Raw genomic sequence first — 27,664 nt, 5'->3', positions numbered from 1 at the left:
AAAATCAATTGAAATTAATATTTAAATTGAAACTGAATTAAATCATAAAACTATATTTCAAATATCTCACCAGTTAGAACAAAATGATTTTCACATCTATCAATAAGCTTGTGGGGATCTAAGTTTGTGAAGAAAAAAACAATTCATAAAAAAATCATATAACTCTAACAAAATTTATCATAGCCATACCTGAAGATTTAAGTTTGTTGGGATGTAAATTTGTGAAGAAAAAAAATCACAAACTCCTTACATTATATAGTACAATAAATTATAACAGTTAATGTAATAATAATACCTATTAAATACAATTAATTAATACAATATCTTTTCATCTACCCTGAATTATTATATGATTAAATTTATTATTATTACTTAATTAATTAAATATTTTTTTATTATTATTATGTTCAATTTTTTAAACCATGGAATATTATTACTTATTATTTTTATTAGATTTGCTATAATAAAAATGATTTCAATTTAAAGAGAATACAATAATTTGTGTTCCAAATGAAAAAAAAATATATATCCAACAATGTCTACACCAAGCGTTTACAAATTCTTTATTATTATTAACTAATACATCCACTTGAATTTTCATTTATCATCTACTTTCATGTTTTATTATCATTAATTAATGCATATCCACTTAATTTTCATTGATCATCTACCTACATTAACTCATTCGAAATTTTCATCAAATTTAATTATATTATTTTATTTTATTAAATATAAAATTTTAATTAATTAAAATCATTTTTAATCTTGATTTTTAATTATTTGACAACTCATAAAATAAGCCTCTAAAACGCTTCTCTCATTTTCTCTCTGCTTCCGCAATTATATATAGTATAAATATTTTATTGTCTCTTTCCTTCACAGCACTTTTGGTAATCTTTATTTAAAAAAATACTCATAGTTGTTTGAAAAGTTATCATTATAATCCTACAAATTATTATCTATACTTACTATATATAATTACGGAAGCAGAGAGAAATGAAAAGAAGTGTTTTAGATGTTTTTTTGATGTCAGATTAAAAATATTTAATTAATTAAAAATAACAAATTTATATTTATAATATATTAAATAATTACTATCCTATTAATTAAAATAATAAAAGAAAGCAAGAGTTACGGAAAGATGAAAAAACACAAAGCAAAGTAAATCCAAAAGTCACAAATAAACTTCAATATAAAGCATGATAGATAACATTCCACCATTATATTCATTGGTCACAATAGATAATATTATATTTCTGAAGGTAAATATTCAATTTTTTTCATATGTTGTAGTTATTTTGTTCTTAATTATGTTGTTACCAATGTTCTATACCTCTCGCTATCTTATCCATATTTTCTTTTTTATTTGTCTTTTTTTTTCCAAACTGATAGCTTCAATTGAAGAAATCCGACAGAAATAGAAGATGCATAAACAACTAAAACCAGAAAACACAAAAGTGTCAAAAATTACAAGAAATTCTTATGTTTCTCAAGGTAATTATTCGATTTTTTTTTCATATGTTGTAGTTATTTCTGTTCTCAATTGTGTTGTTGTTTTCTTTTTATTAAACAATAGTTGTTATAGTTTCATTTTTCAAAGATGAAATTCCATTTGTGTCGTTACCCAGGTTCCATACCCCTCGCTACCTTATCTATGTTTTCTTTTTTATTTGTCTTTTTTTTTCAAAATGACTAAAATAAAGATTTTGTAAATTTGTATTCTTTTTTAGTATATGTTGCTAGGTGTTATCGTTTCGATTGCTAACTCTTAACTAAAATTTAGATTTTCGGCTTTATATGAACTCAATTTTTGGCTTTCTCAATTGTGCTGTTGTTTTATTTTTATTAAACAATTGTTGTTATAATTTCATCTTTCAGAGATGAAATTCCATTTTTATAGTTATCCAGATTCCATACCTCTCGCTACCTTATCCATGTTTTCTTTTTTATTTATTTATTTTTCAAAATGACTAAAATAAAGATTTTGTATATTTGCATTTTTTTAGTATATGTTCCAAGGTGTTATCGTTTTGATTGTTAATTCTAACTAAAATTTAGATTTTCGACTTTTTATGAACTCAATTTTTAGTTTTAATTGAAGTTAGATTAATTTTTCTAATTCGGAACATGTTGAAATCCACTCATTTTTTTAGTTTGAGTTTAGCTAATTGATATGTATTGTATTTTTTATTTTTATGCATTTTGGTACAAATAGGTATAAAGTTTCACACGATAGTTGTTCATTGAAGTTTGAGACATATTAAATAAAATATTAAAGAGATATTGGAATATTATACTTACAATGGAGTTTATTTCAATATAAATTATGTTATATTATTATTATTATTATAAGCGTCTAATACGCTTGATAAGATGTTTATTCTTGAAGAATGTGGATTATGCTAGATAGGAATTCAAAATCAAGGTAAATAAAAATAAATTTTGATGCTAAAAATCCTAAAAATGTACATTAATTATGGATATTGAGATAATTACTTTTGCAACATTGGCTTATATAATTTTTAACTATTATACTATGGTTCGTACAAAATTGTTAGTATTTCAAGAGTTTTTAACAGATGAAAATGAAATATGATCATAGGACAAATTATTGAAAAATATTAATTAAGAAAATATTATTATTTGAATCTCTTCAAATTCTCAAATGTTGAGCATAATATTCTAATTAATATAATTAATAATTAATTTCACATATTAATTATAAAACATTTTTTTTTTGTACTGAGTGGTTACAATTGCGATTTAATTCTATTTAACTAAAATTAATTTATGGACTTAATACTTCATTAACAAAAAATAAAATATTTAATTAATGGGCAAAAAATATTTTCACTCTCCTCTTTATACGCTTATGCCTCGACATTCTCTCTTATTTTCAAAAAAAAAACCCGAGAGGAAGATGGTTCTCTCCTAATTATCTTTTTCGTCCCTTCGTTTTTTTCCAATTCTTTTGTTTGTTTTTCTTACTTACAAAATTCAAGAATATATAATTACTAGCGTGAACACCCGTGCAATACACGAGATATATTAATTTTTTTAAAAAGTAATTACTTTAAGTTTTTCATCTTTAAATTAAGTGTTTTTATTCTTTTAGGTGTACCAGTTGCGGGGTATATTTAATTAAAATAAGTAGAGAATAAAAAATTTAAAATTTTAATGCAAAAATATTAGTACAGTAACATGATCAACAAAATATTTTTTAAAGTGTATAGTTTATAAGATTTAATAAAAAAAATACAAAACTATGCAAATGTGATTTTAACACTAAGGGCCCGTTTGGTAAGATGTAATGGGCTTTGTAATGGAATGCCCATTACATTGAAGGGTCATTACCATAATTTGGTTGCACTTTAAAATTTTGTTGTAATGGAATGAGAAATCCATAGATTAAATTTTGTTTAACAACTATTGTAATCCCCATTACATAAAAAAAAAAATGGATTGAATTCTCATTACATCCAACAAGTAATCCTAATTTCTATCTTTAAAGTTCCATCTAGCCTCTCATTTGTCAAATCTCACTTTTCATCATTCTCAAAAACTAGAAAACGAAAAAAACGAAAAAAAAGCAAAAAAAAAAATGAAAAATGAGAAAATAGAAAAAAACGGTGAAAATGGAAAACGAAAAACGAGAAAAATGTAAAAAAAAAACTATGAAAACACGAAAAATTATATACTAATTTCACGATTTCATGTTTTTTTTGTTGATTTTAATTATGTAAATAAAATTTTGCGATTATATTTAACTATGCAAACATAAGTAATGTAATGCTAATTATATTTCATCATTTTTTAACCAAACATGGTAATGGAATCACCATTCCATTCCATTACATTACAAGTTTGATTATATTACAACTTTGATTACATTACATTGCATTACATCATACCAAACGCACCCTAACAGTTTTTAGGCCTTCAAATGCAATATACTTATGATTTATCACTTACTTTAATTTAATTTATATGTGGGACTAAAGTCTCAATTTTGTATCTACTGTAACTATATATAAAATTATTAAAGTATTATTGAGTATATAAATTGGAAATTGTATTCATAATACTAATTTTTGGAAAGCATCGGTTTATAGCAATAGAGTTTGAGGATGGAATACTTATGGATCATTAAAATATTTGAAACTCTACTCAATTAATTACAATTTTTTAACATATTAAGCACCTAATATTTTAAATGGATAAATTAAATTCTGATCAATTATTATTTTAACATATTAAGCTCATTTCAAACTTTATTTAGCGTATATAAAACTGTTAATTATTCCGTGATAAAATCTATGTCAATTGACATGTTAAAACAATGACATGTTGATAATTCGTTTGCTCCAAATGAAAATTGAATCACATGTAGGGGCATAGACAGGGGACCTGGGGGACCTGGTCTCTCCGGCCGCCATAACCATAAATTGGCTATTATGTGTTAGGTTTGTCCAAAATTCAAAATTTCAATATTTTCGATCTATTAGGTACTTCCTAAATCCAAATTTCTATTTTTTGGTCTGTTAGGCTTCTATAGATCCAAATTTCTAACTTTTTTGGTCTGTTAGGGATCTCTAAATTCAAATTTCTAGTTTTTTTTGCTGTTAAGCCTTACTAAATCCAAATTTCTAATTTGTTTTTTTGTCTGTTAGGCCTCTTTAAATCCAAATTATTATTTTTTTTGGCATGGTAAGCCCTCCAAAATCAAATTTTTTAATTTTTTTTTACATGTTCAGCTCTCTCTAATTCCAATTTTTTTTACATGTTAGGACTATAAAACGAAATCTAGCTTAATTTTGAAAAATTGTATATTAATACTTAAAAATTGGTTATTGCTCATTCAAATTATAAAACACATATATACAAAAAAAAATTGAGCAAGTTCGATTTAGTAGATTTTTTTTTTGCAAACCCACGTGTAAAATCGTCCCCCAACCATATAATTTTGTATTAGCCACTGATCACATGCATTAATGGATCGTCCAATAGAGGTTGAATGTGTGTTAAAAAAAAATGACCAAAAGTTAATTTTTCTATTTAAAAAGATTATGGTGTTCAAAATTAATATCTTAATATATATATCCATTAAAAATATCAAAAAGCTCAATAAAAAAAATCTAAAATCATAAGAAATTAACCAATTTTGTTATCTTTGTAATTCATTGGATTCTTCACGAACCTATTTAGAATGGATCATGCATCTTTCCTTTTTCTTTAAATATAACATTTTTTTAAACAATAAATATAACATTTTGAATCTCACATTTCTTATTCTTAATGTTTATCAGCCCCATAACGAATTTTGATGAGTTTTTTTTATAATAGGGAGGCAGACGCCTTAGATAATGGTTCGTGTCATCTGGGGAAGACATGTGCCATTGATATCAGAACCTAAAATAACCTGGATGCCCACAGAAAATTCTTCACACTCGTGAAGATCTAAAGACAATTGTCCCGTATATCCGGGGAAGACATGTGCCATTGATATCAGAACCTAAAATAACCTGGATACCCACAGAAAATTCCTCACACTCGTGAAGATCTAAAAACAATTGTCCCGTGTAGTTTGGCATCCAATCAGCAGCCCTATTCCCCTCTGCATGTACATCTTACGACATTGTTCAATAAACCAATAGAATATGTGACGACTGACCCCTCCTCATTTATCATCCTAATAACAATCAAAGAGTCAAGTTCAATAATAATTCACCGATCCTCCATCCCAAGCAAACCGTAATCCAAATACAAGATTAAAAAGAGCACGTAAAATGTTAAACTTTCTGGAGTCATTGTCCATTATATATGTCAATAATCATATCTTCATTCATATATTATTAGTTCAAGCTCACTTTTGATTAGAATCGTTCTGCAACGTGAAATTAAACAATTTATAATTTACTAAACAATTACTTTTAGTAGGATAGTTGCTTTACATTATTTAATATATATTTATCTGGGCTTTAATTCATTCTGTACTTTAATAGTAAGTTAGTCAACGTGAAATAATATAGGAAATTATATCTCATGGATCTTGTAAATGACAACCACCTTGGCCTCAACACTCTTTCAAATGTCCTTTCTCATTTCACTTGCAGGTGTGCATTTCGTCTCTTAGAGAGATAAACAGTCCCTTTTTATCAACCAAAAGAACCTATCAAGAGAGCAATCAACAAAGAAATATATCATACTTAGCCTAATGTTTTATTGCACAAACAAAAAACAAATGGAGAAGTAAAACCTAATCCTACCAATGAATAAGAAGATCAAAATAGGAACTAAATGAATTTACAACCATTTAATTATCAAATTAATAAAGGGTTATACTAATATTAATCAAGCAAATAAATCCATGACAATAACAATTTCATAAGATAAAAATAAAGCTACAATTTAGCACGCAAATTGAGTTTCAAGCCCTTCATTTAAAAAATAAACATTTCAGTTGACAACTTGACATATGACTTCTCCATAAATTTATATACCTCGTTCAAACAAACATGAAGTATCAAATCTAGAAAATCTGATATATACTTAGAAGTAAACATAAGTCAGTGAGTCATAAGGTTTGCCAATATAATTGATGCTGTAATTTTGAAAACCAAAGAAAACACAAATCAATAATGAAAAAACCATATATGAAAAGGAATGGAATTTGAGAATTATAACAAAAATTCAGCAATGACAATGATGATTCAAGGAACAGGTTCATATAAAAGAAGAATCAATATGATGATTCCAAATAAAGCAATATCTAGATGTAAAAACAAACACAGTAATGGGAAAAATTAAAATTTGGATAAAGTTATTGACAAAGAAGTGAAGAAGGAAAGTGACAATTAAATAGAAGAGTCTGAGAGATAAAACATTACTGTAACAACCAAGACTAAGAGGATGTGCAGAAATTAAAGAATTTGAAAAGGGAATAAATCAAGCATCTCGTCATTTTTCTTCATCCCCTCTTATATCTGCATATGATGATGAAACTGATTAAGAGAAAGATTATTGAATATTGAATAAAAGAGCAAGAGGAATACATAGTACCGGGAAATGGAAACAGTTGGTGACTTCGAGAATGACATAAGAAGTTGGCGGGTGACTAAGGCTGGAGAAAACTCATCACATTGTTGAATAACCTTCAAATAAGAAAATCAGTTAAGTAAGCCATTATAATTGTTACTAACTAACAGTGCAACAAAAGAATAGAGGGAGAGGATCACAGAAACAGGGAAACCTACAACAAACCAAAAGAATCAATAACAAAATGAAAACCTAAATCACTGAAAAAAGAGATAGCAAGGACATATCAAAAGGATACTCACCAGTGAAAGATCGATAAAAAAAATTGTGGAAGAGGAAACCGTCTAACACAGAGGAAGGGTGTATGCGATTTTCTACAAACATAGAGGGAGGAGTCAGGAAGACGGTACTTTGAGGGAGGAGATGAGAAGCGGGTTAGGGTAAGAAAAGATAAAAGTGAGAATCAGTTTTTCAAAACATAGCATTTGAAAGCAAACAACAGTTGATGTAGAGGTTGAGGGGGGCGAAGATTGAGGAATTAGTGGGGAAGCAGTTTGTGTAATTTTCGGAGAAAGTAATTAAAAATCTTAAAATTCTACAAATTTTACACATCAGCAGTGAGTATCCTGCTTTAAGTATAGTTATAGATAGATAGATTAGAAAATATTAATGAAGTCAAATAAGTGATATCTGCGAGTATGGCTGATATTCTATATAGTGAAAGAATGAAGAACAAATTGATTGAATGTCTTGATGAGATATTACGAGATGAAAATAGGAGAAATCATCATCTTAAACTGATTCAATTAGATATATTGGGTTATTGTAGCAGAATGAAAAATTGAATTCGAATACTTGGTGATCATGAAATTCCATCAACCAAAATAATTATCATCAAGATGAATTTGTGACTAATTCTTACGAATTTTATTTTTTTTATATGTAACATATTGAATTGATAAAGTTTCTTCATATGCAACATTAGAAAAGTATTGATTGTAATAGTTTATAGAATAATATATTGATGTTGCTACCATTTTAACATAGATTGTAATTCTTTTGTATCGTAGATATAAATATTTAATTTTAATTGTAGTTTAATTCAATTTTTGTTTAACCTATATATTGTAATTCTTTTGTTTTGAGTTCTACCATCCATGGGAACGGGATAGGGTAATTCAGGGTGGACCTTGGGCTTTTGAACAACAATTGTCGATGCTAAAAAGGCTAGAGGATGATCAAAATCCTTTGGATATTCACTTGTCTCACACTGATTTTTGGATGCAGGTTTATGATCTCCCTGTCGGTTTTATGTCTGAAAAGGTGGCTGTCAGTATAGGTAACTATGTGGGTGTTTTTGTGGAAGCTGACCCGAATAACTTCACTGTGGCCTCTCGTACCTACCTACGAATTCGTGTTTCAATTAATGTACTTGCTCCACTTAAGAGGAAAATGCAAATAAGTGTTTAGGGAGGAAATATTTTTTGGGTAAACTTTAAATATGAACGACTTCCAACCTTTTGCTTTGTCCGTGGACATATAGGGCACGTAGATAAATTCTGTGACGCTCTATTACAAGTGGCTGATCCGATGAAAGTAGAGAGAGTATATGGGCTCTGGCTTAGAGCCCCTACTCGTCGTTCCCAAGTCCCTAAGCAATCAAGGTTTCTGTTTAGCCGACCTCTCCAGAACCTCACTCAAACAAACAGTGTCACTTCAGGGTTTGCCCTAGGGGCCGGTCCAGGTGAATGGGAGGTTAGTATTCCAAAAATTGCTACAGTCGTTCCTCCGGGTTTTAAGACACTATATAAGGGTAAGGCAACTTCTGAACACAAGGAGTATATCCATCAGACGCTAGAAGATATTGGTGTTGAAATTTCTGACCCGAAACGCAAGCGCTCAGGATCATTAGCTGAAGATACACAAGGAAGCTTAGAAAATCTTATGGATTGTGAGGAAAACAATACAGAGAGATTGTAGGCAGGTTTTGAAAATATCCCAGAAGCGAGTCGTGGTAGCCCGACTCGTAAGATAGCATGAGTATATTGTCCTGGAACTACCGGGGGATCGGGAACGCCCGGACAGTTCGTCAGCTGGTGGATTTATCTGCCAATTTACATCCCGAGTTCATCTTTCTAATGGAGGTTAAATGCAGTCGACTTAAGGTGGAAGCTTTGAAACAAAAGCTTTCCTTTGAAGGTCTGTTTTTTGTTGATCCAATTAATAATGGAGGGGGCTTAGCACTCTTATAGAGAACTGTTAATTCGGTTCAGTTGCTTGGTTATTCTTCTAATTTCATTGACTTCAGGGTCACTTTATTAGGTTTGCCGGAGTATCGATTAACCAGTTTTTATGGCTTCCCCGAACGGTCGCGTCGGGCTGATTCTTGGCAATTATTGAGGAGTCTTAGCTTGAATAATTCTGATCCCTGGGTTATTATTGGGGACTTTAATGATATGCTCTCTCAATCTGAGAAGAGAGGAGGTAACAGACACCTCCCTGCCTTGCTAAGGGGCTTTAGTGATGCTGTTACAGATTGTGGATTGTCAGAAGTTAGTATGAAGGGTTATCCATTCACGTGGGAAAGAGGCCGTTGTTCAATAAATGCTATAGAAGAGAAACTTGATCGGGCCCTTGCTAATAACAGTTGGTTTTCGCAGTTCAGTTCGACATTGGTCTTGAATAAAGATGCTCAATGCAGTGATCATACGGTACTCTTCTTGTCTCTAATTAACACTACAGATACTGTGTCTCGCCGCTTTCGGTTCGAAAATGCGTGGATAAAAGAAACTGATTGCAAAGACCAGATAACTTTGGCCTGGCAACATTCAAATGCTAGAGGACTTCTAGTTAAACATAAAAAATGTGGCGAAATACTTGCAGCTTGGGGAAACAACATTCGCAGTCGGTTTAAGAAAGAAATTCATTGCTTCAGATCAGAAATTAGAAGACTGAAATCTCATACTGATAGGCTGGCGGTCGAAGCACTATTGGCTGCTAGGAATCGCCTAGATGAGCTTCTCCTCCAACAAGAAGCCTATTGGAAGCACAGAAGCAAGACCTTTTGGCTCAAAGCTGGTGATCAGAACTCAAAATTTTTTCACTCTGCTGCTAACAGTAGGCACAAAAGGAATGAAATTCGGCGACTGAAAGATGAGGACGGGAACTGGGTCGACTGGGAGACAGGGTTACCTTCTCTAATTTCAGACTATTTTACAGAAATCTTCACTTCTTCAGGGTGTCGCTCTGAATCTATTTTGAACAATATTTAGTCAAAAATCTCAATAGAACTAAATGCTGAACTTCTCCAACCGTATACTGCAGATGAGATAAAGCGGGCGGTTTTCTCAATGCATCCTGATAAAAGTCCCGGTCCTGATGGCTTTAATCCATGCTTCTACCAACAATATTGGGACTTGGTAGGCCCTGATGTGATTCAATCATGCATTCAATGGTTGAATGAAGGGATGTTTCCAGAGAGTATTCATGATACAAATATTGTTCTAATCCCAAAGAAATCTTCTCCAGAAAAAGTATCAGATCTCAGGCCCATAGCTTTATGCAATGTTATCTACAAGATTTTGGCAAAAACAGTTGCTAATAGGTTGAAGAAGGTTTTGGATATTATTATCTCGCCTACACAGAGCGCTTTCATTCCCAGACGGCTTATTATGGACAATATTATGCTTGCGTTTGAAGTAAACCATTTCCTGGAGCATAGAACTCGAGGTAAACAAGGGTATGTTTCTCTTAAACTTTATATGGCTAAGGCTTATGATCGGGTTGAGTGGGCGTTTTTGGCACAAATGATGCAGAGGTTAGGCTTTGCTGACAGGTGGATATCTCTAGTAATGCAGTGTTACAAAGGTCAGATACAATGTTACTCACAATAATCATGTGATTGGACCAATTCTGCCACAACGTGGTCTACGTCAGGGTGATCCTATCTCTCCCTATCTTTTTTTAATTTGTGCAGAAGGTTTATCAGCATCTTTGCAAAGTTTAGAAGCTTAGGGTCAGATCCATGGTTGCCAGATAGTTCAATCAGCCCCGTCAATCTCTCATCTCTTCTTTGCAGATGACAGCTACTTGTTCTTCAAAGCGACAAAGGAAGAGTGCTTAGCGGTTCAGGAGTGTTTGCACGAATATGAAGCAGCTTCTGGGCAGAAGGTAAACTTCTCCAAATCCTCAATCTCATTCAGCAAAAATTGTAGCGCGAGTCTCCGTTTGACCTTGAGTTCAGTTTTTGGAGTACCAATGGGGCTGGGCACTGTAACATATCTTGGTCTCCCAGCTTTAGTTGGAAGAAGTAAAACACAAGTGTTCCAATACATTGTAGACAGAGTTAGAGCAAGGGTCACATCATGGAAGGAAAAAATGTTATCTCGAGCCGGTAAGGAGATTCTGTTAAAATCTATTATCCAAGCCCTCCCCTCCTATTCTATGAGTCTATTCCTCTTACCTCAACTTCTGTGTGATGATTTGGAAAGAATGATGAACTCATTTTAGTGGGGAACTGGTTCTGAGGAGAGAGGCCTGCATTGGAAGTCATGGGAGAAACTGTGTGCCCCAAAGAGCTTAGGAGGATTGGGTTTTCGAAAGTTACACCTATTTAATCTTGCTCTCCTAGCTAAACAAGGCTGGAGGATTCTAACTAACCTAGATTCATTACTTGCACGAGTATATAAGGCTAAGTACTTTCCCTCTTCTTCCTTCCTTGAGGCTGATCTTTGCAATCAGCCCAGCTTTATATGGAGAAGTATACATGCTGCACAGTCACTTGTTATTTCTGGTGCTAGACGCGTTGTTGGGACAGGGGAGTCTATTAACATCTGGGAAGACCATTGGCTACCTGACCCTGACCATCCTTTTGTCGAAAGTGAGCGCCTGCCGGGCCTAGAAGTGGAAACTGTGAATAACATCCGACAGCCTTTGGGAGAGTGGAACTTGGAATTAATCAATGGGATCTTTGTGGATCGGGATATAGAACTTATACGGAGGATTCCTCTAAGTCTCCGTCTGGTGTCTGATGCGTGGGAATGGTACTGGGGAAAGAGAGGCAAGTTTTGCGTGAAAAGTTCCTATAAACACCTGTGGGCTGAAAAATATGGTAATAATTCTTCATTGACAAATGCCGGTGTAAACTGGGATTCGGTGTGGGCACTTCAGGTTCCGCCCAAGGTAAAAAATCTAATTTGGAGAACTTTGGCTGGCTGTTTACCATCGTTGTGCGCTTTATCTGCTCGAAAGGTTCCGATCAATAACCTGTGTCCGACATGCCTACAATCAGAGGAGGACGACTTTCATGCTTTAGTTGGCTGTCGTCAGGCTCGGCTTTTCTGGGGTCTGACTAGCGTTGCAGGACTGGGAGATTCTTGCTCTTCATTTAGGGAGTTCTGGGAGAAGCTGGGATTATTGTTCCCGTCAGAAACTGGTACGGTGGCGGTCTGCTGTTGGTTCTTATGGCTCAATCGGAACAATAAAGTATGGTCAAAACAAGTCATGCCGCCTACCATACTCTTCTCCGCTGCCATGCAGTTCATTTCAAGCTGGAAAGCTGCTCAGAGTCAGGGACGTGATGCGGTTGTGACGACTACTGATGTAACTCAGAAATGGTGCAAACCCCGCCAGGTATGATTAAACTCAATATTGATGGGGCTATATTTTCTGCCTTGGGTACTGCCGGTTACGGATTCATCTTGCGCGGCAGCAGTGGTGGGTTCCAGGCTGCAGGTAACGGTGCTATTTACTGCTCTCTAGACCCTTTTTTAGTGGAGGCGATCTCATATCGTGAAGCGTTGAGTTGGTTGAAGGAGTCTGGCAGGCAAAACGTGTTGGTGGAATCGGATTCACAATTGCTAGTGTATGCTATTCAGCGAGAAACTAGTGGCAATTCGGCTCTGGATCTAGTTATTGAAGACTGCAAAATCCTTATTAAGGATATAGTTAATGTGTCAATTTCATTTATTCGTAAGTCAGCGAATTCCGCTGCTCACTCTTTAGCCCGTGCAGCTACACCTGCTTTTGAGAGGATGGTCTGGATTTCAGAACCTCCTCCTTATGTCTGTACTGCTCTTGTTACTGATATTTAATAAAGATGACTCTTCCTTGTCAAAAAAAAAAAATTCAATTTTTGGTTTTTTATTATATTCTAATATATTTTTTAATTAATCTGCTATTTTATTATTATTGTTTCACAGAATATTTGGAATATGAAAATGTATTAAAATTCCTAAAAAGTACAAATCATTGAATTTTGTAAAAATAAATAAATCATTCATCTTTAGTTAAAATTCTATAAAAAAAGTAGTCAATTATTTTTAAAATTAATTTAATTTGAATTATCATTAAAATATATATATTAATTTCTAATATACATAATATAAATTTTTTTCATAGCATGATATAAAAGTATTTAAAAGTAAGTTTGTCAATTTATTTATTTATCTAAATTATATAAAAGTTTCATACCCACGGATTTTCGACTAGTTTTATTATAAATATTAAAAATAAAAGGTTACAGATTTTATTTTTTCTAGAAGAGGACTGCATATTTTATATTAAAAAATAATAAACAAGGTTGCTAAGAGGTTGCCAAAAATTGGCAACTTTCCTTGACACCCACAATTACTCTAATAGTGTGTACCTTTTAAAAGTTGCCAAACCTGATGCCACATCAGCTGACACTCTTTTGGGCACCATCTATTGGAAATGCTCTTAGAGCTTGTTTGGATGGAGATCAATGAAAGTAAGATAAAGTAAGTGTATTGAGATTACCTTATTTGTTTTGAGGGTAAATTGAAAAGTAAGGTAAATAAAGGTATGTGAGAGTAAATATTTTCTTATTTTCTTTGCATCCCAATTTGAAAGTGAAGCATGGTTAAGTATTTTCTTTTACAAAGTTACCCATATTTCTTTTATGTTTCATCCATGGAAAGGCTAATTATGTTTGATGTATATGAAATTTTTCTTCTTTTTCTTTTTTGTTTTTGCTGTCCTCTTTTTTCCTAATTGTAATAATAAAAAAAAAAAAAATCTTATGTACCTCAATAAAAAAAAAAAACTAAATTCCATAGATTTCATTAAGGTTGATGCTTAATTTAAAAAAAAAAAACTAAATTAAGGTTGATGCTTAATTTCATAAAAAAAAACTAAATTAAGGTTGATGTTTAATTTCAAAACTAATTAATTAACGTTTAAAAATAGTACTAATTTAAATTTTAGTAACAGAATGAGACACTTCATTAATATTATTCTATTAAGTTCTGTCAATTGTACGTAGAAAGAGAAATCAGAGTAATTTGGTATATAACCTTACCTTACTTTACCTTCAAACCAAACACAATTACATTATTTAACCATCACCAGGGCCGTCTTAAACATTTTTGGGGCCCTATGCTAAATGGAAAAAAATGGACCCTATTTATTAAAAAATTTAACACTTTCATATGATAACTAGAAAGATACCCTTGCTTCGCTTCGGGAAAAAATAAGTTGATAATTTTTATTAAATTGATTTAGGTTTCTTCTCTAGATTGAGAGGGGATATTTTCTTTGTTCGTCGTCTCGATCTACTTCACCTTTATGCTTAACACATGTAGTGACGTATCTAGGATTGTTTATCGTGATTTATGAGTGTTAAATTAATATTTCTTTAGTGTTTTTACATAAAAAAAAGTTAAATCTTTGTTTACAGTTTCCATAGAATTTTTAACGTTTTTCGGTAATCAGTGGGTGCCAAAGCCTCCAAAACTCCCTTGACCCTGTCCCTGAACACACGCTAATTCGAATAGAATTTTTTTTTTTTGGATAAGGTGCCAAAACGGTCTATTGTTTTTGGGAAAGTATTAATTTAGGCTACATGTACAAAATAACACCAATATAGGCTTAACGTTAAAAAAGATATCAATTTAAGCTTTGATAACAGATTGGACACGTCGTTCCTATTACTTCATTAAGTTCTGATTTATTCTTCCACGCATAATTGACAGAACTTAATGGAATATTATCAATTAGCAAGGTCTAAATTGGTACCATTTTTTAAAACGTTAATCATATATTAGTAATATTTTGTACACGGAGCCTAAATTGATATTTTTCCAAAAACCATAGGTCTATATTAATAATATTTTATACGTGAAACCTAAATTGATATTTTTCTAAAAATCATAAATCTATTTTAATACAATATCTCTTTTGAATCTATTATTTTTATAGATGTTTTTGTCCTTTGAAAAACTCAATTTATTTCTTCCATTTTGAAAGACAAAGAAAAATTAAAGATTTAGTGTGTTGAGAAGTGTGTTGAAAAAATTAAAAAAAAAATTAAACATTCTGTGGCAGGGATAGCCAAAAGAAAATAAAGAGTAAAACAAAATAAACAAACCCAAAAGAAATGTGGAGGAAAGAAAGAAATGGCATGGGACAGTTTGAAATTCGCATAGAGGAGGAAAGTGTAGAAGGTGGAGAACGACGCCGTTTTACTTCTAGGCAGCTGAGGTTTTCAAGTGATTTGGAGAGGCAAAATTGTAATCTGCCTTAAGGATGAGATGGGAAAGACTTCAAAAGGGTAAGATTGTCAAATTTTGGAATAAATTTGAAATTGATACTATTCCAATCTTTCAATTTTATATATATATAGATAATTATGTTTCTACAAAATGAAACACCAAAATACTTGTAACTTGATTTTTAGCATTATAAATATAATAAAATAATAAAATTAGATATTGTATAATAACTTCTACCAAAAAAAATATTGTATAATAACAATAAAAAAAATTGGGCCCCTTAAAACACTTAGAGTGTTAATTTTCTCGATAAATTAACATTCACTTAATTTTTTATTTAATAACTAATAACAATAATTTAATTAGATTTGTATAATAATAAAAATTGGGCCCTTTTAAATTTGGGGCTCTGTGCGGAAGAACTTTTTGTACACCCTTCTCCTACTCCCCTGACCATCACTTACCTTACCTTCCATCCAAACACAATAAGTTATTTTTATAAACCTCACTTACCTTACCTTACCTTACCTTACCTTACTTTACCTCACTTTAATTAATCTCCATCTAAACAAGCCCTTAAAGTAGGGGAGGGAATTTGAGTAAAAAGGTGATCCTGAGTTGTTAAAGCAATCTCTAATTAAAGTTATTACTAATTTTATAGTATTGAAATTGTTTTTTTTTTTTTACGCACGGATAAGGTACCAAAATAGACCTATGGTTGTTTTTGGAAGTAACCATTTTACTCTAACGTTTAAAATGGTACAATTTTATCATTAACTTGAACAATTTTACCCTAACATTTAAATGACTTGAACATTAAAGGTATTTTTCGGGGAAGTATCAATTTGGACATGTCATTGATATTACTCCGTTAAATTCTGATTTCTCCCTTCACGTACAATTGACAGAACTTAACAGAGTAATATCAATGGCGTGTCTCGTTCCGTTATCGAGATCTAAATTGGTACATTTTTTTCAACGTTAAGCCTATATTAGTGTTATTTTGTACATGAAACCTAAACTGATACTTCCCCAAAAATCATAAACCTATTTTGGTACCTTATCCTTTTTTAAGGATAAAGCGTAAAAATACACCGTTATAAATAATTTAGCCAAAGTTAATGATAAAATTGCACCATTTTAAACGTTAGGGATAAATTTGCTCCTAAATGTAAATATTAGAGGTACTTTTAAACCTTATCCCGGCTTTTTAAAGATTTTTTTTAACACCAATTTAAACTCCATCTAACCTTGAAAAAATATTGAAGTACACAAAACTTTTGAACCGCGATGACCTATAAAAATCAATAGTTCATGACAATAGTTCATTTACACATGACATCTTTTTGTGTTCTCTAACCAAATTGCTTCTTTACTAAGACAAAGAAGCAATGAATTCCACATCAAATAATTAGGAACTATACCTTTTTCTACCATTTCAAAAAAAAGACATGAAGCCTTTTGAAGATTCCCTTTCCTACAAAGAACATCAATTACATCACTATAACTTCCTCTATCAACCAAGCAACCTCTACTAACCATCTCATCAAGTAGCTTCAAAGCAGTCCCATCGTTTCCTTGCTCACAAAATCCCCGAATAAGACTATTAAATGTCGAAGCTATGGGAACATAACCGCGCTCAATCATCTCGTTCATCAACTTGAATGCTTCTCGAAGACGCCCTTCTTCACATAATGCGCGAATCAAGCTATCGTAAGCAAGAACGTTCGGATTTCCACCTTCACTGAAAACTATCTTTGCACTATCAATGTCACCTATTTCGCATAAGTTTAATACCCTTAAGCTCCGATCAACGGCTTTAGTAAACAAATTTCTCATCTTTATTAGAAATTCAAGTGCTTCATCCCACATATTTTTCTTATAGAGACCATATAATACGCTATTGTAAGGACTAATTCGACCTGTAGAGCCTTCTTTAGATTCCTCCATTAGTTCTAGGATCTTAAACCCTTCTTCAATCCTTCCTCCGGAAAACAAGCCCTTGATTAACGTATCAAACGTATCGAAATTCGAGGTAATCCCGTCTGATTTCATGTCATTGAACATATCAAGAGCTAAATCGAGCATCCCCTCATTGCAGAAACCGAAAATCAATGTATTGTAAGTGTCTACATTAGGAAAACATCCTTTTCTCTCCATCACCTTCAACAAACCATACCCAACTTTCACTTTTCCTAAGCTACAAAAGCCCTTTAATAATGTGTTATGAGCAACAACATCAACCTTACCCCCCTTGCTTTCTACTCTATCGAAAGCCTCAACGGCCTCCGGTAACCGACCTGCATTGCAAAGAGTTTCAATCAATTTCGTAACCGTTATAACATCCGGCACGAATCCGGATTCGAAACACTTCTCAAGCATCACAAGAGCTTGTACAAAATTGCCTTCTTTACAATATGCAGACATCAAAATATTGAAAGTAACATCATTAGGCTCATCTATCTCATCCATCAAGCTCCTTGCTCGTCCGATTTTCCCATTCTTACATAGGGCATGAAGCAAAGTGTTGTAAACAACAACATTAGGGTTTATATCTCTGGTTTTCATCACCTGCAATAGCTTAAATCCATCCCCAATTCTATTCGTTAAACAAAGACCTTTCATTAAAATTCCATAAGTATAATCATCACCATGAACACCACTTCCCATCATTTTCATTCTGTAAAACTTTCTAGCCAGATCAATATCTTCCTTAACAAGAACATCGAGAATTGAATTGAATATTTTCAGAGATGGTTTCTCACCGAAGTTAGAAATCAGGTCAAGAACTTTAATAACATCTCGGATCCTTCGTGCTCGTCCAAGACCTCTAATGATTGTTAGAAAAATATGTTCATTTGGGGAAGAGTTGATTGAGTGAGGCATTTCGTCGAGCATCTGGTGTACAATATCAAAACGACGGAAGGAACATAGTTTTTGAATTATAGCTTGATATGTGGATTGGGAATGAGTGAAATTGGGAAGATTTGAGGCCCAATTGAAGGTTTGTAGAGCTTGATCGACTGATTTTTGGTCTAGAATTAACTGGATTATGTGTTGATGAGATGGAACAAAATGGGATTGTGTTGATAATGAAGAACAGCTTCTAATTTTGGAAATGAAATGCAATTTACGAGAGATTAAGCTTGTACATACCTTAATCTCCATGTAATTGCAGAACCAGTAATAGGATCAAGAGTATATTGAGAATGAGGAAGGTTTTCAAGTCGTGAAAGAGGATCAATATCTTCTATACACCTTAACCTGCATATAGATAAGTTCAGGAATTTCTGCTTAACCAACAGAATTCAAACCCCTAACTCCATATTTATGCAAAATCTAAAATCACAAACCACATAATGCAACAATAGGCAAAGATATTTAGGGATTAGTCTAGTGATGCAGGTGCTGATGAAGGAGTCAAGACTCGTCGGCGATGGAGGTTCAGTTGACGAGTGACTAAATCCGTCGAAGATGAATCGCTACCTGTACCCGTGATCTGCTTGCCATAAACGAGGGGTCTCCGCAAACGATCGTCGTTTTACTGATGGTTTTTCTGCTTCTCACAGCTGCTCTTTTCACACCGTTCTGGATATCTTTGGTTAATCGGATTGAAAGAAAAAAGTAATTTGAAATTGTAAGTGGGCTTCTCCAACTCGTACTTAAATAAAGGGAAAATTACAAAACTTTGCATTTACTCAATCTACTATATATCTAGACAGTTTTTATGTGATTTTTCTATAATACTTTTAATATTTACGGTGCGGCCGTCTTCCTCCCGTCTGACTTCGCAGATTCCAGCATATGCGAAACCTGCGAAGCTAATGTTTGATTTAGTTGATGATTTTAATTAGCATATGTGAAGTATGGTTGTGTTTTAAACAAAATTCGCTAGTATATAGCAAAAAATGTCAAACAACAACGAATTCTAACATTAAAATCATAACATTATCAAAATTTACAACAAGATTGCCACAATAAACTCCTAACAAATTACTTCATAATACATGGACTCTTATTCACCACCGATGGATGGATGGATGTGTCTCACGGTACAGGCTCTTATTCACCACTAATGGATGGATGTGTCCCACGGTACAAGCTCTTATTCACCACCGATGGGTGTAAGTCCAGACCTTTTGGTATATGGATGTCTCTCATGGCACCCCAGTACGCCGCCTTCCAGAAATGAATGTTATGTATTCAACCACCTTCAGAAAAAATTAATCGTGTTAGGCAGAAAAAAGAAAGATTTGGCTTCGCCTAAGTATGCGAAAATAAATGTGTAAGGAAGAGGGTGATTTTACTTAGCGAAACGATGATTTCGCGATGTCTGCGAGGAGAAATGTGACGCTCTGACTTCGCGAAACGATGATTACGCGGAGTCTGTGGGAGAAATTTATCGAATTACCTCGCAAACTTCGCGTAATCATCCTTTCGCGAAGTTAAATCGATAAATTTCTCCCCGAAGAATTCACGAAAACGGCATATGCTAATGAATTTATGGGAAAAAACGCAGAGAAAATAGTATATACTTACATTTTTCGACGAAAACAATATAATAAACTGGGAAAAACGATGAAAATAACGTAGAATCATCATTTCTTCGATGGTCACAAGAAGAAAGAAACAAAAAAACGAGCAGGAAATGGAAGATGAAGAACCATGGCTTCATTTTCTAGGATTAGAAAGATGAATAATCAAGAGATGAAAAGAGGAAGAAAAGAAATACATGGTGATTTGGAGAAATTATGCAGATTTCGTGCAATTTAAAGGAAGATAGGAAGATCAAAAGTCTAGGAATCATTAATGGAAGAGTTACCAACCGTTTCGCGTAACCAATGAGAAGGGGGGCGTGACCGTTCGCGTAAGGGAGAAGAGGAAATGTTAGGGGTATTATGGAAAAGTCACACAAAAACAGTCTAGATATGTAGTAGGTTGAGTAAATGAGTTAAATATGCAAATAGGCCTCTCATTTGACCTAGTTTTATAATTTTTCCTTAAACAAATTGGTTTTGTAAATAATAATAATAATAATAATAATAATAATAATAGGTGATTCAAAAAATAATAATAATAATAATAATAGGATGAAAGTTAACTCTGACGTTTTAAGAAAAACGTAAATTTATCTTAAACTTATGAAATTATGTAAATTTAATCCTAACACCAGTACAATATTTAAAATTAGAAAATTGATTTGATTGGTTTTTAACGGTTACGTTATACCTTCTAAATATCAATTATGTCTCCACGCGGCATTGCTCCGTCAGGCTTTCGTCCATTGCGGAAAATTCCCCACTGCTGCCTCCCGTAGGAGTCTGGGCCGTGTCTCAATCCCAGTGTGGCTGATCATCCTCTCGGACCAGCTACTGATCATCGCCTTGGTAAGCTATTGCCTCACCAACTAGCTAATCAGACGCGAGCCCCTCCTCGGGCGGATTCCCCCTTTTGCTCCTCAGCCTACGGGGTATTAGCAGCCGTTTCCAGCTGTTGTTCCCCTCCCAAGGTTATTGATAAAAACCTTTAAATACAAAATATAATCTAATATAATTTTCAACAAAATAATAATAATAATAATAATATAATATATAATATAAAGGTGGGTTGGGTTGGGCTGGGCCGGGCTTGGGATTCTGAGGCAAATCTCAAGCCCAACCCATTGATGTGCGGGCTTGAACAGATTTGGACCGGACCGGGCCAAACATAAAATATACATGTCCAAGCCCAACCTATACAATACGGGTTTGGACGGATTGGGCGGACTAGCGGGCTCTTGAACAGGTCTAACCTTCGTGGATATTTACATCAAACCAAATTTTATACTACCTAACATTTTTTTTATACTACCTAACATTAATACTATAACTTCGTGTTAAATATAACACAAGGTAAAAATATTAATTGTGTTCTAAGTAATTACATTTTTCTTAATGAAAGAATAAATTTAATAAATGAATCGATCATATGCCTATGGGAATAATGTCTGTTATCATTAGCTCAGTAGAAGATTATTCTAGTTTAGCTGTCTCGTTAGTCACTTGATTTTCCGGACCTTATGATGAATTGAAACTCACAATGCGGAATTGATTCAGTGATAGTACGACAATCAGCTAACACTAGCTCGATATTTGAAAAATCGTCTTCTGGTTCTTGACATAACGCGTTGATAATAATTTGGACATCCCTCTCCACACATACCATATCATCCCCTCTTTCTTTAATCCAACTTAGAGCTTTCCGGCACGAGATTGCTCCTGTCATTGTTGGCGATTCTCGGCCTTGCACTTCATGGAATAATTACATTGTATGCCCTATTTGACAACTTTATTTAATAAATTCTACACTTGCTTATTTTAAATTTATTTGAAAATTGTAATTCTTTAACTTAAATTATCCAATTAAGTATCATTTGCGAAAATAAATCAGAACATTTAATTTAAAATTTAAAATTGATATTATCAAATAGTCCCTTCATTTCAAAATAATTGTCACATTTGACCAAATCACACGTATTAAGGAAATGATTGATTTGCATTAAATTTATGTAATATGGACTAGAATACCCCCTATTTCTCTTCATTAATAATTCTCATTTTTTGTGTCACTCATTAAATTGAACCACTGTACATACACTGAAAATCTAAAATAGCAAAAAGTGTAATTAATATTAAGCTCGTTAATAAGGGTAAAATAGGAAAAAGTTGCATTGAAAACTAAACCTGACAAATAATAGGAAATGAAAAAATTTGATCAAAAGTGACAATTATTTTAAAATGGAGGGAGTAACATTTTTATATTCATTATTTATTTTCTATATTTAACAAACAGTTACGTCATTTACTATTTCTGACATTCAAAATATTTAACACTTAAAATTTAATACTTATTTTATCGGCGTTTTAATTTTTAAATTTATCAAATAACACTGTATCAAAGGGCCAAGGTGTAGGTGTGTGTCTAAGTGATATAATATAAAACGCACCGAATAAAAACAACATTTAAAATCATAAGTAACTACAATTTTAGAATGCGACATATAAAACCACAATAATTACAATTAATATTTCTAAAGTGCAAAGAAATAAATAAATACTAAAGTATTCAATTACCATAATTTTAAAGCAAATGATACATACAACCGTAAAAGTCGTATATAAGAATTAATTCTCCATATATTTTCAATAAAATAAAATCTTAATTCTAAAGCATTTATTTGTATTGGAAATATAATTAATTTACTAGTTTTTATAAGTATTTAATAATTTAATTTTTAAATAACAAGAAACTTTATTATAAGATTATCTTGGAAAACTAAATTAACACTAATAATAGTAATTTGTGGGTTTTATTTACAGTTCTTAGGACTGTTGTTAGATAAGGTGCCGAACGGCCTCGCCCGGGCGGACCGGGAGGTGGACACCTCATGGCGACGTAAGCGGTAATTGGCGCCGAAAGCAACCAATCGTGGAATCAAGCTGCTCGGCAGGACCGGAGCTCGGAGTATGGAAGAGTCGCCACCCACGAATGGGAAAATGAACACCGATCCCTTGCGGGAGACCGGTGAGGGTTCGGGAAACTTAGGTACGAGCCGAGAAGGCTAGCTCCTTTCCGGAGAAAGGCTACTAGACACCCCGACATCGCCCGGTTATGAACCACCGGCCTCCTACTCAGCGTGTTAGGCGATAACGGACTAATCACATATTTCTTTAAGTTTAAAATTCATTTGAAACCTTTTCTTTCTCGCTTTGAAAACCGTTTTGAGCATGTTATTGAAAGTCATTTTAATAAAGAATCACCCATTTTGCATAACGGATTTATAATATGAAGCTAGCTGGCTACCAATTATTTACAACGGATAATAAGTAAGATATCAAATTTTATAAGGTTGATGAAATTCTAAATTTGTCCAAAAAGCTTGATTAGCTTCCTGAACTTACATGGTGTCTCGTTAGCTTCCTATAAAGTGTTATAATTAAGTTCCTAAATCTATAAAAACGCCATAAAGATGTACAAAATAGAAAGTTAATTTTTTAAAGACTTAAAATCACGAATTAACCCTTTATTTTGTAAGTTTTGATTTTTTTATAAAATTAGACAAATTGCAATGTATATCAATTTAAATAAGTTCAAGGGGAAAATAATCACAGTAAACAAGTCCAGGGAGCAATAACTTTAAACAAACTCAGGTGGCTAATAGATTATTTTAAATAAGTTGGGGAGGCTAATGAAACATCATGTAAGTTCAGGAGGTCAATTAAATTTTTTAGATAAGTTCACAAGGCTTTTGATATATTAAGCTATATATATATATATTGTATTTTCTCCTATAAATCACATGGATAAGACATAATTTTTTACTTTTTTGTTTGTTTGTTATAGATAAAGCATAAATAAAAATAAGAGATAAGTACAAATTTTTTTTTATCATTTAGTGGATTTACAAAGATAATTCTCGTGGCTTAAAAATTTGTAAATAAGAGTTGTGTGTGTGTGTTTTTTTCTTTTTATTGTAGTGAGTATTTATTTCAAAATACAGTAAAACCTCTATAAATTAATAAGGGTTAATACACATATTTGCCCTTATATTTGTCCGTTTTAGCACATATGCCCCTATATCAAATAAAAGCACAAATATATCCTTATATTTTTCAAATTGCAGCAAAATTACCCTAATCTAAACGGTTTGCTTATTTAGTATGACACCGTTAGTCTAGTCATACATTACTGATAAAAACTAATAAAATATTGATGATGTGGAAATGATTATTAAATTATTTAAACATTTAATTACCCAAACCCTAATTTATCCCTCGAATCAAAATGACCTTTCACTTTCCTAGATGAAGAACGAAGACGGCTGGGAAATGACGAGGAGAACGATGGCGACCATGAAAGACGATACTTTCTTCTCTAAGAAACAACCGGCAAAGTGGAGGAGACTTGAAGCTTTCTCCGATCCAGACTATCTCAGTAAATTAGCCCGACCGTCGGATCTAGCATTGGAGATTGCCCAAACTCTGAAAATCCGTCTGGTTTCTGACAGTGGTGAGGTATTTGCTGCATACACTTCTCTCTTTCTTTCCGTAGTACTTCTTCTTCAACCATTTTCCAGTCACCTTGCTGATTATATTTTGCTGAATAGTCTCTCTTCAGATTTTACCCATGAAGCTGCTTCCTGTTTACTCCTCAAATCTCAACATGACAAAACCCTAATCTTAAAGCTAATCAATTGGGCAAAGTCCCGTCCATTCTTCAACCCTCCCTGTAAGTGGCTTGCCTTTCACATTTTGACTAAATATAATCTCTTTAAAACTGCACAAACTCTTGCCCAGGACTTGGCTGTCGATACACCCAATGATTCTGGCACTTTCATCTTTCAGTGTCTTAAAGATACATATCATATGTGTGGTTCCAGCTCTGCGGTTTTTGATTTAGTGGGAAAATCATATTCCATTTGAATTTTACTAATAAGGCTTTAAATATTGTTAATTTAGCTAAAGTCGATAGTTTTATGCCTGGTGTTTTATCCTGTAATGCCATTATTGATTCCTTAATTAGGTGCAGAAAACCCAATTAGATTAGCTGAGCAAGTGTACAAAGAAATGATAGCTAGTGGTATTTCTTTAAATGTGTTTAGTTACAATATTTTTATTAGAGGATTATGCGGGGCTGGAATTTTGGATATGGGTTTAAGGTTTTTCAAGGAAAGGGATGTTTGCCTAATGTGGTTAGGTATAACACTATGCTTGACGGATATTGTAAGTTGAAAAGAGTTGATGAAGTAAGGATGAAGGAGTCGAGTGAGATTCTTGCAGAAATAAATAGGAAGGGTTATGTTTTCTGATAATTGTTCATTAATTTTTGTTCAAAAGGATCATAGGATCATTGGTAAAGCTCTAATTAGGCCCATTCAAGCAATATACTAAAAGTGCTAGATAGTGCTTAAGCATTTGATATAAATCAAACCACAATAGTTCAAGTGCCATATCTTATAACACACAGTACTTTTTGTATACTATTGCCAAAGTCCATTCAAGCAATATAATAAAAGTCCATAATTCCACTTAAGATAATTCAAGTCCATAAGTCTATAATTCCACTTAAGATAATTCAAAGCCTTCAACTGGGTATATTTTTATCCCCATTTGAATTTGTTCTCTCATTTTCTCTTGCTTTACAATCCTGTGAATGGAATAGTTAATTGTGTAATCTGTGATTTTTTTGTGCAGGTCCCAACCCTACATGCAGAAAACGGAACAACTTCATAGCTGAAAGCTCTTGAAAAATGTGTCTCGAACTGCAATTTCATGTCAGATGATCTCCTCTGGCTCTTCTGATGGTAATGAGAGATATGCTTCGTTAAATGCCTCACAGAGGTTGAAGCTGTTGAATTTTCTATGTGATGAACCTCTTAACACCAAGTAAGAAAGGATGTGTATATTTTTTTCTAAATCCATGTTGATTTCTCTCTTGATTATTCTAGAATTAGAAAATCCCTGATCTCTTTGATATATTTGTAGCAATTTGCGGAGTTGGATTGATGATGAAGATTCAAAATTTGTTGACAGAAAAAGAAAGCAAAAGAGAAAGTTCTTGCTGCAAAGGATAAGGTATATAAGTATATTCAAATTTTTGCTACCAAGTAACCTCAAACCAGATAGACATTGAATTCCTAGTTAATGATAACAAGGTTGAAAAAGTTGAAACAATGAGTTGTAGAGAAGAAAGACACAGAAAATTTGAAATCCTACAAATGCTATTATCCATCTTAGTTTTGATTTATTTCATCTCTTTTCCATCTTAGTTTTGATTTATTTCATCTCTTTTTCAATGCAGGAACCTCAGTAGGAGGCATATAACGATGATCATGACGACATGCCTAGTGGTGCATAGAGTGTTTAATGTGCTCAGCAGTGATTCCAAACAATGCATGGCAAAATGTATATTTGTCAAATGGAGACAAATATATATTTAGAAATCAATTTTATCACTTTTGTAATTTTAGAAATAAAACTTGTAATATATTTTTTTGGATCCATTTATAAAATTTCTTAAATTTAGAAATTTATCAAAATTTGAAAATTTTGATATTTTATTCTCTTTTCCAAATGATTTGAAAGTTGTTGATTTAAATTTAAGTAATTGGTCAATTATTATTACTAGGTATAAAATTTATCTATAAAATATAAAATAAAAACAAATAAATTATTAAGAAGGGCGCTTAAAATCGTCCCTACAACTAAAGCGGCAAATTCTGAATTATTATAGAGGACGAATTTTGTCGCTAATTAGTAGATATGGTCTCATTTGGCAACAAATTTTGAGTGATTGTTGTGTAAAATTTTGTCGCCTAAATATTTGTCGCGAAAAAGTTTTTGCCGCAAATTGTTTTGTCGTTAAAGATCTAATGTGATATTTTTTAGTTGATGTGGCAGGGGATGTGGAGGCTGACGTGTTGCACCGTTAGTGCCACATCATTAGTCTGTTAGATTATGGTATTTTTGCTGTAATTTGAAAAATATAAGGATATATTTGTGCGTTTATTTGATATAGGGGCATATGTGCTAAAACGAACAAATATAAGGGCAAATATGTGTATTAACCCAATTAATAATGTTGGGACCATGGAATTTTATTAATTTACAGAAATATTAATTTAATGAACAGACCCAAGTAGGGACAAAAAAAAATTATTATTTTAAAGAAGTTATTAATTTATCGAGTATTAATTTATGAAGGTTTTACTGTATAGTGATTTGAAGCAAATAAAAAGATCGACTTTGCAAGATATCCAGAACTCAATGTCTAAAAAAAGTCTGGTCTAGTTTGAATTCTGGCCATGCCCTTTTCCTTCACTACTAGGGAGAGTAAGCCGGCACTATCCGATTTTAATGGGACTATCTGTACCCTGAATAAAATGTATGAGACGTGTATGAGATAAAAAAAACCATTATCCGTTAGGATAATGTAACAGGTATGAGAATACCCTTAAAGTACAGTTACCCGTCATAACTTTTTATATATTAAAAATTATTATTATTTTTTTAGATATATGATGTGAGATTTGGACTCCAACCTTTTATTTGAGGAAGGATTCTTGCCTCCGAGTCTGGCGT

The 27,664-nt window shown here is 32.6% G+C and overlaps 1 long non-coding RNA gene across 1 annotated transcript; it reads left to right on the top strand.

Annotated features, from left to right (window-relative positions):
• Positions 1-24,408: 24,408 nt before the first annotated feature.
• LOC136208642 (uncharacterized) lies at positions 24,409-25,886 on the top strand. Its single transcript, XR_010677215.1, has 3 exons — positions 24,409-24,593; positions 24,691-24,812; positions 25,778-25,886. It is a non-coding gene; the product is annotated as an uncharacterized lncRNA (long non-coding RNA).
• The last annotated feature ends 1,778 nt before the right edge of the window (positions 25,887-27,664 follow it).

The sequence above is a fragment of the Euphorbia lathyris genome, chromosome 10, assembly GCF_963576675.1.
Source record: "Euphorbia lathyris chromosome 10, ddEupLath1.1, whole genome shotgun sequence".
Taxonomy (NCBI): domain Eukaryota; kingdom Viridiplantae; phylum Streptophyta; class Magnoliopsida; order Malpighiales; family Euphorbiaceae; genus Euphorbia; species Euphorbia lathyris.
Note: the sequence above shows the minus strand (reverse complement) of the source record. Positions and strands in the feature narration are given on the sequence as shown.